We start from the raw sequence: 16,282 nt of genomic DNA, 5'->3' as shown, positions 1-16,282 counted from the left end.
AATTGGAAGTCATTGCTGTGTAACTGCTTGTGAGACTCTCTGTGGGATTGGCCCCCATCAGTTCACAGAAAAGACTACTATAGTCTTATTTGTCTGTTCTGTCATCTGTGCAGTGCACTATTTCAGCAATCTGCTTAAAGTAAGAACGTGTGGCAGGGTGTTGAGAGGTGGAGCTGACAATACTTTTTGAAGTTTTTTGAATGAGCTCACATCCTTAGTATTTTCAGTGTAAGTTTCTGTATGTCTTTAAAAAGCTTATGGAAAAAATAGTATAATTTGCCATAAGGAAATTTCTACTCTGTTTGCCAGTGAGGTAGTCATCGAGCAGGATGCCACCCTGGTCACTGAACGGAGTGCGCCTTCTACAGGGGTTACTCACTGGAGGGGCAGGAAAATGGGGTTTTAGCGCTGTTGGCTGAGACCTCCAGCTACCGTTTTAAATGAAATCTTGGAGGGAAGTGTGGCCTTTGCTAAGCCCTTGATCCTGCTGCTGCCTCATGCTTTGTAGATGCTGTGTATGGGTGTGGCAGTATAACCTAGAAAAATGTCCCTGTTCATTAACTACTGTGCAGCCAGGGACTTTTAACTGCTTTGTAGCTGGCAGTTTTATAGAGAAGTTGCTCTTGGTTTTGGTAATGTAGTGATAAAGCATGTTCTGTCTTGTCATTGTGGAGGAGCTGTGCAGCAACAAAGCAAACTTGGTTAGATAAAATACTTGAGGATCTTGGCAACTGGTTTAAACCAAAACTAAGCATGTTCAAGTACTTCAAATATGGCACTTACCAGCTATACAGAGATCTTCACTGGAACAGCAAGATGAAGTTCAGTTTGCTTAGACATTCGATCAGTTTCTCTTCCAAAGCTTTAACTTCTTGGCCTAAATAAAAGGTTTCACTTTGTTCAACAGAATTCTCCACTCATTTTTTAAATGTCTGAACCAAAAAGTAGTTCTGAGGTGCATGTCAGAGACAGGCATTAAAGAATTAGAACAGGCTGCTGTGATGGAAAATGTTAGGCATCCTTAACCACAGATGTAGTTGTGCCTGCGCAGGCACCGATATGCTGTAGTTTATTTTTCTATTTTAGGCAAAGATGCCCATCCAAAACCAGCAAGGCTCCTTTCTTTTTGCTGCACCAATTTGTCAAAATTAACTTTCATTCAGGAGATCATCCTAATTTCAGCCTGGTATGAAACATCTGTTGCAATGATGGGTGTATCAAGGCTGTTTTATTAAAGATGAAGTATACTAAATTAAAGGTGAGTGTGTGTATGTCTGTGTGTCCCCCGATGTCCTTGTGGAAATGTCTGTTGATCTATGGTTTTAAATGTTTTTCAGCAATAGATTCCTTTCACCCTGCTGCCAACGTGGTACTCCAAATTGTAGAAAGAGCAAAAGTAATACTATTTCTGTTTGGTAGGGTCTCATTTTCATGACCTGTTGTGTTAACAGGGAAGGGAAAACTACATGTGATTGGCCTCATGCATAATGCAAATGTGGCACATTTTAAAAACAACTTACTTTAAAATACCCTTACAGGGCTAAAAATATCTTTACACATAGCAGGTGAACACAGCTTATTTCTAATTGTTTTCGTAAGCTAGGTACAGTCTTCAGAAACTGGAAAAATGCATGCTGTAGACATCTGTAAAGAACTTGCATGCTTTCCCAAAATGCATTTTTCCTAAATGACTTCAGAATAGGACACTATGGATTGGGTGGAGTCTCACAGACTCAGTAGGACTGAGACATGCTGTTAATTCAAGGGCAGTCTCTTATTAGCTTCATGAACTGCATGAGAAAACATAGATAGTATTAAAAAAAAAAAAGTACATTTTTGAGTAAATTGCATACAGTTTAGTAAAGGATCCTCAGAATTAGCCATTTTTTGCAGGCTAGCTGGTGCATCATTGTGAATCTTGTTTGCTTGGAACAGTAATTATACAGACTCAGACTTTAGTTATTAGGTTACTTATGTAGTGATGAAGTAAAAAATTCCAAATTTTACTCAAGTTTTGTAACTGGTATATTTTTGGAGACAGTGCTAGCAATTGCCGGTATTGCCTTCCCATCCCCCAGCTTTTTGAGTCTAGTTTGCTTGCAGCTGCAGTAGTAGGCATCTTTCTTTCAGGAAGTGACCTTGGCTTGTATTAATCAAATTCAGAAAACACAGAAAAGCTTCTTGGTAACATGCTGACTTGATATAAAATTTTATAGTATCCATTTTCTTTTAAAAGGAGGCCCTCTTACAAAAAGGGAATTCATGTATGATATCTTACTTTAAAATAATTTCTCTAAAATGACACGGTATTTAGAGAAGGCAAAACAACAAAACCAAACTTCACTTTTTACTGAGAGGAATGTACCGAGAGCTTTTTAGAAAAGTAATTAAGTCTTAAATTGGTATTGGCAAAACTGTATTTTAACCTAGCTAAGCTGTGAAGATACAGCATTGTTTGATAGCATTTTCTTTGGTGTCTTTCCATTTTTGAACTACAGTAGAAAAGCTTGGTAGTAGGGCATTAACTCAGTCAGCTAAGATCTTATGATGTCTTCAACTTTCTGACTTTGTGTTTTAATTGCTTCCTGCATCTTTTGTTAGCAGATCTCAAGGCACTAAACTTAACCTCATAGTATCTGCATTAAGCTGCCGCTGTGCCTATTTGCATAGATTAAGAAAGGAATCTACCTATGTCGGCTCAAGAAATCACTGTTTGACATTGCTCACCAGGTGGAAATTGTTTTCCTTTGGCTGCTCTGAAATGGAGTGGCTGACTATTCCTGAGGCAGGTTTTAAGGAGGTTTTGCATGATTATCTTATTGCCTAAAACTATTTTGTGAATTGAGTTGCAGAAGTATGATTTGCAAAAGAATGATTTACAAAAGTTTGATTGGCAGTGTTTTCAGCTGGCATAGATGTAAGTCTTTATCCTTTTTCTGGACCTGTATAGAGGTCTGAGACCAGAGTATCTTTCACCATTGCAAAGTGCACTGAAACCCTTTAAGGTTCTAGATAATTTACTGATTTTGAAACTGTGCCTCAATGGAAAATTAGTAATAGCTGCCAACTGAAAAACAGTGTTTTTTTCCCCCCTTACGTTGTCATGTGCATTATCTTGAACAATCTACCTTGGCTTCAGGGTTTGGAAAACTGAGTTGTATTTTCACCGGCATCCTTACCATGAACCTTTTCTGTATGTGGATGGCATATTTACTCATTTTACCTCTTCACAGTATGTTCAGATTCTTGTCATCCTTTCTGCACTGTGTTGGAGATCAGACTACGCCAACATACATGCCTCCAAGTGTTTCCTGATTTGACTGCCTCCTGCTTTGGAATGGTTAGTTCCATGTGTCTTACTCTGCAAATGTGTGCAATGACTTGCCATTCTACTTGGTATTAAATCAGAGCTGCTAAGATCTCCAAGTAAGCCTACCCCTTTCTGCTGTGTTGAATCATACTCTTAGGTTACAATGATACAGATTTTGCCTGAACTACATGCTTTATATACTTCCGTTCATGATGTCTTGTATTATATTGTCCATTGCTACACTGAACTGAGAACTCTCTCCTCATCTTCACACTTCCTTTTGCCCTCTTTTCCTTGTAGTCTGCAAGACCAATAAAGGGGTGATAAATCTGTTGCTCTCCTTGCTTAAGTGTAGTTGGACATTGACTTTTTTCAAGTTCAAACGGATGCCAAAACAGAATTGTAGACGGTGCCATTCAGATTTGCTGTCATCAACATTTTCACCAGTCTCCCAGAGAAAAATCTGGTGGCAGCATAGATTCTGAGGTACCCCACCATGGACTGATTCACTAAGTCTGTAGTTCCTGAGATGAAAACTGCATTGTTAGTGATGACACAGTGGACCAAGAAGCCTGTTCGGTGTTCATGCTCTAGTTCTGTAATAACATGAGTGGAGTAAAGGTGCATCTTGTCTTTTTCAGTGCTAAACCAAGCCAATCTATTATAAATCTCATGTCCAGACCATTTTTTACTTTTGTGGCTATGCATTACTTGTTTTCCTTTGCAAGACAACTGAAAACCTGAGGATTTTTGTGCCAGGAGGAGCCATGAATTCTATTTCCATCCTTCATGGAGTAGATGATGTCCTGTTTTCTAGTCAACATCCAGAAGGAGGCTATTATTACTGGTACTCTAGGGACTGGGCAGCAGTACTTCTTGGGCTGCCCAGCCTTAAGCCACAGCACCGTGGATTCCTCCTTTTGACGTGAAACAAAGTAAATTACTGCAGCTCTGGACTGCGCATTAAAAATCTTTTCTGAGAGTTTTGTGCTGGTGCTCTCCCTTCCCTTTCTCAAGGTCCGACTTTCTTGTTTGCCAGCACAAACAGGCAGCTCATAGCTGTAACATCTCCAGAGTTGTGATGCTTTGATAATGCGTAGTATCAGTTCTACCCCTTCGGTTACTGCCATGGTTTTCAGCTACAGCGGGGGAAAGGGGCCCTACTTCTGCAGGTCTTAACTTCTGCCTCGCTGCCATACTGCTAACGACGGCTCCCCTTTCCTTTTATTTCCATGCTGAAAGCAATGCTCGGTCCGGAGGAGGCTGCTGGGCGTTCTGCTGCTCGTTCGAAGAGAGGGGAAAGGGAGGAGAGAGGCCCTTCTCCCTTACTGTCCGCTCCCTGGCGGGGGCGGGCCGGACCGCAAGGAGTTAAGGGCCGCTGCCGCCCGCGGTTCTGTCTGGAGCCGCCGCACGCTCATTGGTTGCAAAAAGGTGAAATTGAAACCACGGTAAACTTTTGACCCTGTAGCAGTTCTTGTGGAACGCCGTCCCCTTGCCAAGAGCAGAGGGTTGGGTTCCCCCCCCTTCCTGTATTTTTTCTCTGTGATCGTGCTGTGCTGCATGCAGCTTCTTCGAGGGAGGACGAGGACGAGAGCAAGTGCTTGTGTGCTGCTAACGGCAAAGCTGGAATATGCCTTTAACGGCTAGTACCAGCTATCTTCTAAAACTCATATCGCTAAACAAGTACGAGGCCGTTTTTCAGTTTCCGACATGTTTCTGTATGGTTAAAGAAAAAACAACCCAACAAAAAGCAACCTGCAAATTGATGCTGACGATCGGGGCTAAGTAGAAAGTGGGGAAGCTAGGATGAGTCACCCCGTATGCTGGTTTCAGCGAGCTCAGTTGCTTAATACACGTGTTGAGCTTTTTAAAAGATTGAAGTGGTGTCTTCTTACTGAAATCCAACGTAGAAATGTCTCAGTATTACTACTTAGTTCATATGTCTGTGAATTAAATACATATTTACCTACCTAACTACTTTTCTGCATCTTCCGTAAAAAAGAAAACCCCAAACACCTCAGTCTGGGAGACAAGTAGTGCCAGCTGAACTTCACTGCCAACTTGCAAAGTGTCAGGTGCCCAGAGAAGCCAATGTTACGAATTTTTATTTAGGGTGTGCGACTCTAGCAAATTCTGGACCTAATGAAAGTGTGTGTCATTTTCATACTATGCAGATTTTATCACAAACCTGCAATATCTGTGGCCGAGAAAATTTGTCTTCCCTGTGTAGGTTTGCCAAACCAAAATTATAGCAGCATTACATTTTCAGTGAAATACGAACACGACATTTCATTATTCCACGTTTCTTTCTCCTTAAATGTGTGTCTTTTCACTGACAAAAGAATAGCTAACTTGATTACTTTACTACATCAGCTTCCATTTCCTCCCTCACTAGCTCGTAGGCACAGATATCAGCCTCCTGTTCCTGCTGTAACATTAAATTTACTGAATGTTAAGTGCCACTTAATCAAGCAGTCACTCAGCACCTTACCTAGAGATACCATTCAAAACTCTTCCTCAACAAAGAAACCTGATGCCTGACTACTTCGGTCTGTGGTTTTCATATCTCTCGTGTCTTGTTCTTGCAAATAGTTTCATCAGATTTATATAGCATGTTCATTTTCCTAATTAGAGATTTAGCTGGGGAGGAACCCACAACTGCTGTGATTTGGACTTTTAAAAAATTCAGTCTGTAAACAGTTTAGTGGTTAAGAAGTGTTTACTTTACAGCAGCATTAATACAGTAGGACAAAATTGTGGCTGTTAGGTGTGGGCTGTTCTTGTAGTGTTGCTGTTCTTGATGCAGCTTTTTCTGGGAATTGAGGGAGTCTCCAGAAGCATTGCCAGCAACATCGAGGGAACAATGAATATTAAATGATTAATAGCAGATCCTCTGCACCCTCTTGTGTGCAATTCTCCTTGCAACTGCAAAAGAAACATGCACTTATAATGATAGTTTGTGGCCTCCCTGTTTGTTCCAGCTGGTGCTCCTAAGCAGCAGCTATTATATGGTGTCTTTTTCCCCACTCCCTGTGATTCTTTGTTCTGTCCTCCCTGTGCCTGTGTACGTCCTTTCTGCTTCTCATTGTCTGTTTCGTGGCAGTTCATCTGCCTTCACAGTAGAGCTGCAGTGAAGCTGCGCATCATGTTGCCTGTCACAGTAAAATAGAGTAAGTGCTCTTCTAAAGGAGAGTGAATAACAACTGTCAGAAATTAGGAACCACTTCTGAACTCTTATTTCTGAAGCATCATTTAATGTGTCTCTCTTGAACAGTTGCATGATTGCATTGTGGTAACACTGTGCGTACATGCCTTTTAGTGGCAGAAATCCATAAACTCTAAAATTGTTGCTGCACATGCCAGCAGGAGGGTGGGAAACTGGCAAAAAAATGAACACTGACACTGAAGCTACAGAAGCGCAAGTTTCATTAGTTTTGTAAATCCTTTAACTTCGAAGGACCCCACTGGGGGGAGTGTTTGTGAAGACTATTATTGAGAGCTAACTGCTGATAATGAAATGTCACTAGTGTAACCATTTCCTGTAATGAATATGGCTGGAAAGAAGGTTATCACAGATACTGTGGAGACATTTTGTAACCAAAAAGCATTAAATGAGCACTCACAAACTGAAAATCAGTGTTGGCCTTCTATACTGTTTTATTCTGTGTATTTATTCAGAGTAAATCTTGGTGTTGGTGTCCTCTCCCCATATGCCACAGTGGAGTCTTGCTAGCTACTTTGTCGCTGCCATTTTAGAATTTTCTTCCCCCACCAAGGTTTCTGCACAGTGAACAAGAAATTTAAAGAGAAGTTCATGCCATGGTGTTTTCATCTATATTTTTCTCTATCTAGAGTAAGCAGTTTTCTATCTAGAAAGCAGTTTTTTATCTGCTTTCTTCTAAGCAGAAGGATGGAAAGGTGATTTAGAGGAAATTCTAGAGCACAGCCTCTCAGTTTGGAAAACTACTGTATGTTCCAAAGCTTGTCAGGACTACTATTGCGTGCTTCAAACTTCTGCTGGTTTATTAAGGCTTGGCACTTCCCCCTAGATCAGCTCCTCACTCTCATGCTGGCATAAATGATGCTGAAAAAGAGTAGACATGTAGTAGTTGGACTCCAGATTTTTGTTTGGTTTTGAAATGTTACCATTGTATCTGTCTTTTCTGCTTTTATATCTGTTTCAGTTGGTGGTGAAACTTACTGCCTGCAGTGTGATGGTTTCATCGTGGGATGCAATAAGTGGCTTTTACTTGGCTTCTTCCTCAGGTTTGTCTCAAAACTGTCCTGTCCACATCCTTGGTGCAGCTTTTCAGTGATGAGTGAACTCTTGGTCTTCTGCAGCAATAATGGCTTGGGTTACTGGATTTTAAATGCCTTTTTGAAGAGCATGTTTATAGCAATAGCTTACTGAAAGACAGTTTAAAATAAAATCAATCTATTCATTTTTTACCTCCTCTGCTAGTATAATAATTTTGTAAGTTCTCTTGCAATACCATCCGGATGCATCATGAATAGACACAAAAAATTTTAAGCTGTAGACATGCGAATTCCTTTAAGGATATGTGTACATACACACAGTCTTGTTTTTCAGGAATCAGTATCTGAGAATTTTTTTTTCTCTTTTAATGTACAAACCAGTATGTAGAAAGAATAGTGTTCTTCTGACACAAAAGTGGTGTGATCTTGATGAAGCAGACCTCCTGCTGCAAGTTGCATTTCACCTCTTGCACTTCCTTGAAAAACGTGATAAATACGAGGATTGGGTGCTATAGCTGAAAGGACTTTATGCATTTATAATCTCTGTAGGTTGCATTATCTGTGTAAATGTTTGTAGGTTAGGGTGGGTTGATGTGCCTGGATAATCAGATTATTCCTAGCTTCTGTTACAGGCTCAGGTTTCTTGATCTCTCAGGCCACAGGGACAGTAAACAGTGGCTTTCCTTACTGATTTCTGCTGAAGTAGAAACAAATAGCTTTGTACTAGCTTTGAATTTGTGTTGATTCTACTACTTGGTCTTTTTAGTGTGTCACTGCATTTTCCTATTAAAAAAAAATCATGTTAAAAATGAGCTTAAGGTTTGAAAGGCCTGTTTGAACTTACAGTAGAGGTATTCAAAGTCAATCAATTTTATTCTGACTAGTAGTCCTGTTGGTCTTATAAAGATCCCTAAATACTATGCCAAATTTTGAATGAAATTTAGAAAGTCTACATCTGGTGAGTTATAGTAAGAATTTGATATTTCTGTGTTTTCTGCTGCCTTTATTCCAGTGCTTCTATAAGGGTCTTATCTACCTTTTCTGATGTCCCGGCAGTAAGGTTTTTTTGCAGTCCATAGAAGTGCTAGGCATTATTTGTTCCATGGATTTGCCCTTTTTTCGATTGTTTTTTAAAATGTCTCCATCATACACAGCTGGTTCCTTTTTCTTCTCCTCCTGCAAAGACTCATGTTTTCTTTTCTTGTTTCTGTGTTTGAGTTTGTTTCATGACTGCTGCCTGATTTATCTAAAAATTGAATTCAGCAGAGAAATCCAGCAAGAAATAGACTAATTTAGTTATGGCACATAAGGCTTCCTAACTGCATTTTGCAAAATTACTCACATCTTCGTGTTACAAACAAAAAAGGCTTGCAAGCCATCCTCCCCCACACCCTCCATTATAGCTGTATAAGGCTCCTATTGTCTCTATTCATATTGAGATATCACAGATGTGTACACTCTTCTGGGTTCTTCTCTCACATGAAACTATAATGACCGGTCCTCCTTTGATTCCTTTCTCAGGCAAATTGGCATATGCTCTACAAAACGAAATTTAGGTCACAAATAATTTTTAAATCATTCTGCTTGAGTGAATGGAAGATTTAGCTGACAGTATTTGTATATACTGGAAATCTGTGGCAAAACATGGCAGAAGATGGTTGCCTTAAAAATATCACCAAAGGATTGTGCAGTTTTACTGTGAAATGTAGGTGTGCAATTGAGTTTTAAAGCTATATTTATGCTATCCTGAAGATTAAAGGCAGGTGTGTGCACCTGTGCTGTTAAAACAACTAGGAGTATTAGAAATAACTAATTCTAAAGAAATACTTTTAATTTTATGAATATAAATATGAATATAGACATTTTTACTCTGAGATTAGCTGCCCTCAATACCGTATTCCCTGTCTGTCAGAAGAGTGAATTTAGATTTTAGTTCTTAGGATAGATGTAGATTTCTTTGAAGTATGTGGAGCACTGCATGTGTTTTGTCTCTTGATTCCGTACATTGAGGTGTCATGGTAGACAATTTGTATTTGCTTGTGGACCATATTATTTGCACAGATACGCAAATGGTTTAGTTGAGCAAGCAGTAGCAGTGGTCTTCCATTCATTAAAAATTATTTTACTGTAAGCAAACAGATTTCTCTTTTACATGGTCTTGAGATAGGTTATTTATGTATGGAAAAACCAAGCTTTTACAGAAACAGGAAACTATTCTGTTTCACACTACATGTCTGAACTGTCTTGTGCCAACATCCTTCTATGTGTGGCTACTTTTTTCCCAGCACTCAAAAGGTAAAAAAATCTGTTGATGCAGCATAGTTTCTAGTTGTTTTATAGGATGCTGAGATTAAATTAAACATCTAGCTAAATTATTTAAGGTGCTTCTCATTATTGTTTGTCATGTTGAATTCTGTTCCATCAAATACATGTGCCCTTGAAAGTATTGTGTATTTCAGCTGGGTGCAAATTCATGACTGCATGCTGCCCAGTTTCTGGCACTTTTTTTTTTAAGGGGGTGATCAATGCTTCTGTCCAGTACTTGAGGCTTGGTAGCATGGAATGCTATATTTTTTAGAACTCCCTTTCAGTATTTAGGAAGAGGGACTGAAATTATTGTGAGCATGTTTTTACAGAATATAGTAGTAGGCTGTTGTTTCCTACCAGTTATGTAGTTAGAAGTCCCACTATTGTAACCCAGACATCACATCCTGTTTCTTTCTTTCTGGTATTTGAGCTAGAGATTTTTCTGTTTCTATATATATATATATTCAGTAAATTTTAAGTTGTTTTTTTTTTTAAATAACTATTTACTACCTCCTTTTAGATACCAGTCTTTAATGACTTACCTATGTTAAAAATACTCTAAATGTATTCTAAAACCACTTGACTGAAGCCATCAGCTATAATGAAAGCCCGAATTACCTCTTCCAGCACAGTGGCTTGGAAATTAGTCAAGATTGAAGACCACCTTCAATATCTTTCTGGCCTGCTGTGTTTGAGCATATGAATTCTCACTGCCAGGGTCATGCAAATAAGTGGCATGGCTGCATCATGCCCAATTGCCTCTTCCTTACGAAAGCTATATCCTGAGCAAACACATCTAGACAGATAAGCTACTACCTGTTCACAGCTGGGTTCTGAGAACAGCAGCTGTTCTGAGGCTAAAATGTGGCTCACATGTCTTTGGTCTTTGGAGCTGTGATGAGATGCAGTGACCACTTCACCACAGTGCTTTGTTTGGAAGTGGACAAGTGACAAATTCTTACAAGTGTTTGGCAGTGTGCGGTGAAGGCATAAGGGTAAAAAATAGTTCTTTTTATAAGTGTGTTCACCGGGGCCCTGCTTTTCTCTTTCATACATTTTGTTTGCTGTAAACGTGGTCCTTTATGTGTTGCCCTGACTAGCAAACAGGGATGTGTAGGAAGCAACAAGTAATGACATTCCAAAAATAGATCACATGCATTATTTATCAAAGGAATGGGAGACAAACCCCAAGCATCTTCCACCTCTGACCATACCTTAACTAAAAGTGTTCTGTCATATTAATATATGCAAAGTGAAAAAGGCTCAAGTTAATTGTCATGTCTGAAAAATAGCCCAGGAGTGCATGGTGTTTACTGCACATAAACACTGCAGGGGAATTGCTAAATTAAACCTGACAAGGTCTGAAAAATTAGTCTCCCAGATGGAATGTATAATATAAAATGAATGTACGTGGAGTTAAGAATAATTAACATGTTGCAACAAGGTGTTCTTCACTGGCATTATAGATGGCACTTTTTTTTTTCAACTGAAAGTCCTGATTCAGTGACTTCTCTGAGTCATTTATGACCTAGTAAATCACTTTTTTTGTCTGTGGGAGGAATGTGGGAGGGAGAAAGAGTAGAGAATGATCAAATGCCTATGTTTTGGAATAGTATTTTATTAGTTATTGTACTGATGGAGGGAGTGCTGGATTAGCACAGTGGTGTATCAATACAATTAATATAATTTTCTGTTTGCTTCATAATATAAGTATAGGTGCTTTCATCTTAAAAGGTAATGAAAGACTTCTTAGTATAAACTACTTACAGTACACAAAAACCTCTTTATTTACTCAGTGTACATGAGTATCTGTTTCAATAGTTTGTTACATCGCACTCTCAGATTCGCAAAGCTGTAGAAAGGTTCAGTGGCATTTTTTATCTGCTGCATTTTGCCCCTCCCTCAGAGGTTTAAAAATACATTGGTCTTATGCACTGTAATTTAAAGTGTGTTGTATTTGGGTTCTTTTTTAAAGAGGCGCATTCATTATCTCTGAAACATTTAAGGAAGATTGTAAATGCTACCCTTTTTATGTCTTCTTTTAAAAAGTAACCATTGTGTTTACCATATCTGGCACATTGTATATATATATGTATATTTTTAACCTGAACACAGTGTAGGTTTAGGTGTCTGTCATCTTGTTGTTATCTGTGCCACAGGTAGCAATATGGTTTGTCACTTAGCCATCTCATCCAGACTGTAATGTAATGATCTTTCTTTATGCATTTTAAAAATGGGATCAAAAAATGTACCATATGTAAACTTAGATTTGGTAGCCAGGCTGTGTTGGATGCTAAGTTTCTATATGATGTGAATTGATTATCTTTGTAGCTCATCCAGAGGGTGGGGAAATCAGTCAAAGGTCAGTATGTTGAGCTCATTGAGATCAAAACATGCTGAATGATGTTTTTGTTTGAGCACTCTTGGGTTTTGGTTGAGCAGGCTTTAGGCAGGAAATTGTATGCTCACGTATTGAAAATTGTACTGGTGTGGTGAGATCTGATAGGGAAGCTGACTGCATGGCCCCAAATGCCAAGCGCGTAGTGCATGGCTGTGCTTTGATACAAGCACCCTAATAACTTAAACTATTTCATGTGAAGCAAAACAGAGCACAATGTTAAAATAAAATATGTTTTGAAATTAAGATGTTAAGCAGTTGGCTGATACCTCTGTATTTAGAAGAGGAGCATGTGGGTTTAGAGTAGGGACAATAGAGTTGAATGGTCAACTTTGAATATCTAAGAGTTTGGACTGTCATTAGCAAAAAAAAAGACCAAGTATTATTGAAAAATATGGATGTATTTCGCTTTTTCATTTAAATGTCATAGATCATAGAATCATAGAATGTGCTGAATTGAAAGAGACCCATCAAGATCACTGAGTCCTATGCCTGGCCCTGCACACCTCAAGAATCACAATGTAATGACTTAGTGGATTCTAGAATGTATATATCCTGTTTTATTTGTAGTGGTAGTAACTTGAAGTCTGATTTACTGTGGACATATGACATAATTTTGCTGTAGCATATTTGGTGTAGTGTTTTCGCTCACCGGGAAGGGTTTTCATCCCTAATTCAGGCTGTTTTAGTATCATTTGGGTCTGTAAAACAGAACTGAGAATATGTGTCTAGGTTGCCCTGCCAGTTGAGAGTTCTCTTAGAATGGTCCTCTGCAGTGTTTGGCCAGACCAAATGAGTGCAAATGCTCCTCTAGTCTTCCAGATTCAAATTATTAATAAGGTTATTTTTTAATTACTTTACTGCAATACTACTTTGTAGAGTTCATATTCTGGAGTTGTATTCCATCTTATGTTTTTCAAATTTGAGGAAAAAACCTGCACATGTGACTGAACTGTGACTGTAATTTATGCTACATTTTTGTTTTATAAATTCTGTCCAGCAGAGACATCAGAAAACAGCCCTTCTTGGGTATATAAGACTACCCCAGGGAAGCTAGATATCAAGCTATCACTGAGCAGTATATGTCTTGTATAACATTTTTTACAGAAATGAAAAGCTGAAGGATTTATTTTACTTGACATACAAATGTTTCTGATACTGCATTTTAAGATTTCTTAGGTTTTTCTTGTGTGTGTGTGTGTGTGTGTGTGTGTGTGTGTGTGTGTGTGTGTGTGTGTGTGTGTGCTTTTGGCTGAGTTTTCATGATTAGCAGAGGTACATGTAGCATAAACATGGTGTTATTAAAGTCTTTAATTAGGAGAAAATTTACTCTTGATGCTTACTCTTATTTGACCGTATTGTCAATCAACCTTCTAATTGATAATTCAAGTTTGTATAAATAAAGCTACAATCAGTATTGTCAAAGGGATGGTTAAAAAGCAGACGAAGGCATATGTAACGTGTTGATAGGAAAAGCTTCAGTTTAATTTCTTAAGAAATGAGCTACTTAAATAAAACTCCTTCACCTGCCTGCTAGTGATTACCTATTAAATAGTCTGCATGTAGGTATCAGTTTTTAAACTCTTTCTTTTGGGTAGGACTATGGTGTGCTTACATGTGAATGTCTCATAAATACTTCCCTAGTGCAATTTATTAGCTTGAGCAAGTTCTGCCTTACATAGCACTTTAAGCAGTTTTCAAAAGATCAATCGCACAGCTGTTGTTTAAAACTTTTCCCAAGTTACTGTAATTCTCCATAGAGACCTGGAATCTCACTAGTTAGTACACTTAATCATACTTTGTATAAAATGAATGATAATATGGATTAATCATTCGTAGAATTCCACAGGAGAGCGATCCAGAAACCTGATGTTCATAGCGCTGAAAACAATTTGTTACTCTCATGTATTAGTTATATAGCAAGCAGTATGTACAGACCAATGTAGAGTGGCTGCACATTTAATTTTACTTGCCGGTCATATCTTCACTAAATAATTACTTTGATAGTGTGGCTTTTCATATTAAGATTTAAAAGTTACTAAGATCAAACATCTATACTAGTTTCGCTGTTTCTTAAAAAAAAAAAAGAAGAGAGAGGAACACTACATTTAAAATAAATACTTTTAGTTGTTATGTGAAAGAAAATCTGCCTTACTGGATGGCACTTGTGATGTTAAGATTCAGAATTCTGAGCTGTTCAATGTATAGCAGAGATGACAGTTACTTGAAGTTACATATTATATATTATTTTTGTTTTTCAGGATGTGACTTAAAATGACTTCTTATTCTGAAGGTCCACTGAAAAATATGCAGTGCTTGAATGTTTGCTAAAGACTAGTAAGTGACTGATCTCATATTTGGACTATATATACCTGAACATTTTTAAAGCTACAGTTTAGTATATGAGAAGCATGTACTTTAAAAAAAAAGGGAGGGGAGGGAAGAAAGAAGGAAAAAACCCAACTCAAACCAAAAACCTTACTGTGCTACTGCCAGAAAGTGAAATTGCTGCTTATGTTCTTGTGGATTACTGTCTATGTAAGTGGAAACATCAGTTGTTTCTGTGGTCAGTCTTAGAGCAAAAGAATCTCTGCATAATATCAATAATATTTTGAATCAGAAGTTTCACTGGAAAGCTTTGATACTTTTTTAATGTGTATTTGAGGGAGATACAGGTTTGAAATAACAAATTTCCACTAAGAATACAGAGTTGCAGAATGGAATACCCTCTAGATTTATTTATTATCAAATAAAATTTAAATACTACAATATGCATCTTGCAAAAATGTGTGACTTACGTCTTGATTTTTAGGAGGGAGAATTATATTTAATATTTTAACACTATATACAATTTAAAAAGTTCCAGGGCATCCTTATGATTCATTGAAATGAACTTGTTTGATTTAACTCTTTGTAATTGGCTTATTCTAAGTAATGCTAAGTTCTGCTTAGCCAATTTTTCAAACAAGAAATCAGCTCAGATAGAAGAGCTCCAAGGATGCAAGATACCACAAGTACACATACTTAATATAGGAGAAACTTGGTGGTTTCATGGGACCAACGAAGTATTAAAAATGTTTTCATGCAAAAAATATTATTAAAAAAATATTTTGGATATGTTTTAAATTAGTATTGTATAGTTATGCATTTTGGAGGGTAGTCAACTGTTTCCGAGAAAGAGATATAAAAACTAAATCTGAAGCATCTAATTGTTTGTATTTTTGGGCCCCTGCTAGGACAAAATCTTCTCACTTGCCATGTCCTGTTTGGTGAATAGGTCTTTCATCTACCAGCTACTGAGAATTTGGGCATAAGGGAATGAATCATGCTTGAGCTGGAGAAGGAAACGAGTGCATTGAAAGACAAGCTAGCAGAAAGCAATCTAAGGGATATTAGTAGCTTTCCAAATTCTGTGGGATGAGTTGAGTAAGACCAGGGAAGGAATAGTTGCATCAAACTGAAAACTTTCTGCTTACTGTGCCTAGTAATTTTGACATCATTTTGGCTTGAATGCTGTATAGGAAATGGCCTAAGGAACTTTCCCCATTTCAAACATACTGTATTGTTGGCATGTGCATCGTTTTCTTGTTACTCCAGGGCAGAATGTTAGAAGACAATGGGTTTTACCCTGTCAAAATACTGAAACCATGGCACATTGGAAATTGCTACTCATGAACGCTCATGATTTCTTTAAATTCTATGGTTTTGTTTGGAAGGCTCTACATACGCTGTTGCAAGGGATGGATTAGTAATTACTGGAATTTATTTTACCTGCCATGTGCAAAACCCAGTACTTTTTTAACAAGTCATTTATGCTTTTCACTGAGAAATGATATGGCAAAGGATGTAGGCATGAGCATTTTAATAATAAGGACTGGTGTTTTTTCAGCACAGTTAATGCTGAACAAGAATATCTTCATTAGTTTTTGTTTTCTTGAATTGAGAAGAATGTTGGAAAACTTAGGATTATACCTGAAAAGATGTTGCACATAGTCATGAAAGTTTGGAAC

General features: G+C 38.0%; 1 protein-coding gene across 11 annotated transcripts in view; it reads left to right on the top strand.

The window, feature by feature from the left end:
- The window catches only part of NCOA3 (nuclear receptor coactivator 3), a 62,347-nt gene that overhangs the window by 18,698 nt on the left and 27,367 nt on the right, over positions 1-16,282 (top strand). For 6 of the 11 annotated variants that reach the window (XM_069034534.1, XM_069034529.1, XM_069034525.1 and 3 more), the window contains one exon: positions 14,534-14,609. The exons of 2 other annotated variants lie outside the window; for them this stretch is intronic. The gene's annotated coding sequence lies outside the window, so the exon portion shown is untranslated. Of the gene's footprint in view, positions 1-7,494; positions 7,577-14,533; positions 14,610-16,282 lie in introns of all 11 variants that reach the window. 3 more of the 11 variants (XM_069034527.1, XM_069034526.1, XM_069034531.1) reach the window with 2 other exon arrangements.

This window comes from Aphelocoma coerulescens, chromosome 20 (genome assembly GCF_041296385.1).
Source record: "Aphelocoma coerulescens isolate FSJ_1873_10779 chromosome 20, UR_Acoe_1.0, whole genome shotgun sequence".
Taxonomy (NCBI): Eukaryota; Metazoa; Chordata; class Aves; order Passeriformes; family Corvidae; genus Aphelocoma; species Aphelocoma coerulescens.
Note: the sequence above shows the minus strand (reverse complement) of the source record. Positions and strands in the feature narration are given on the sequence as shown.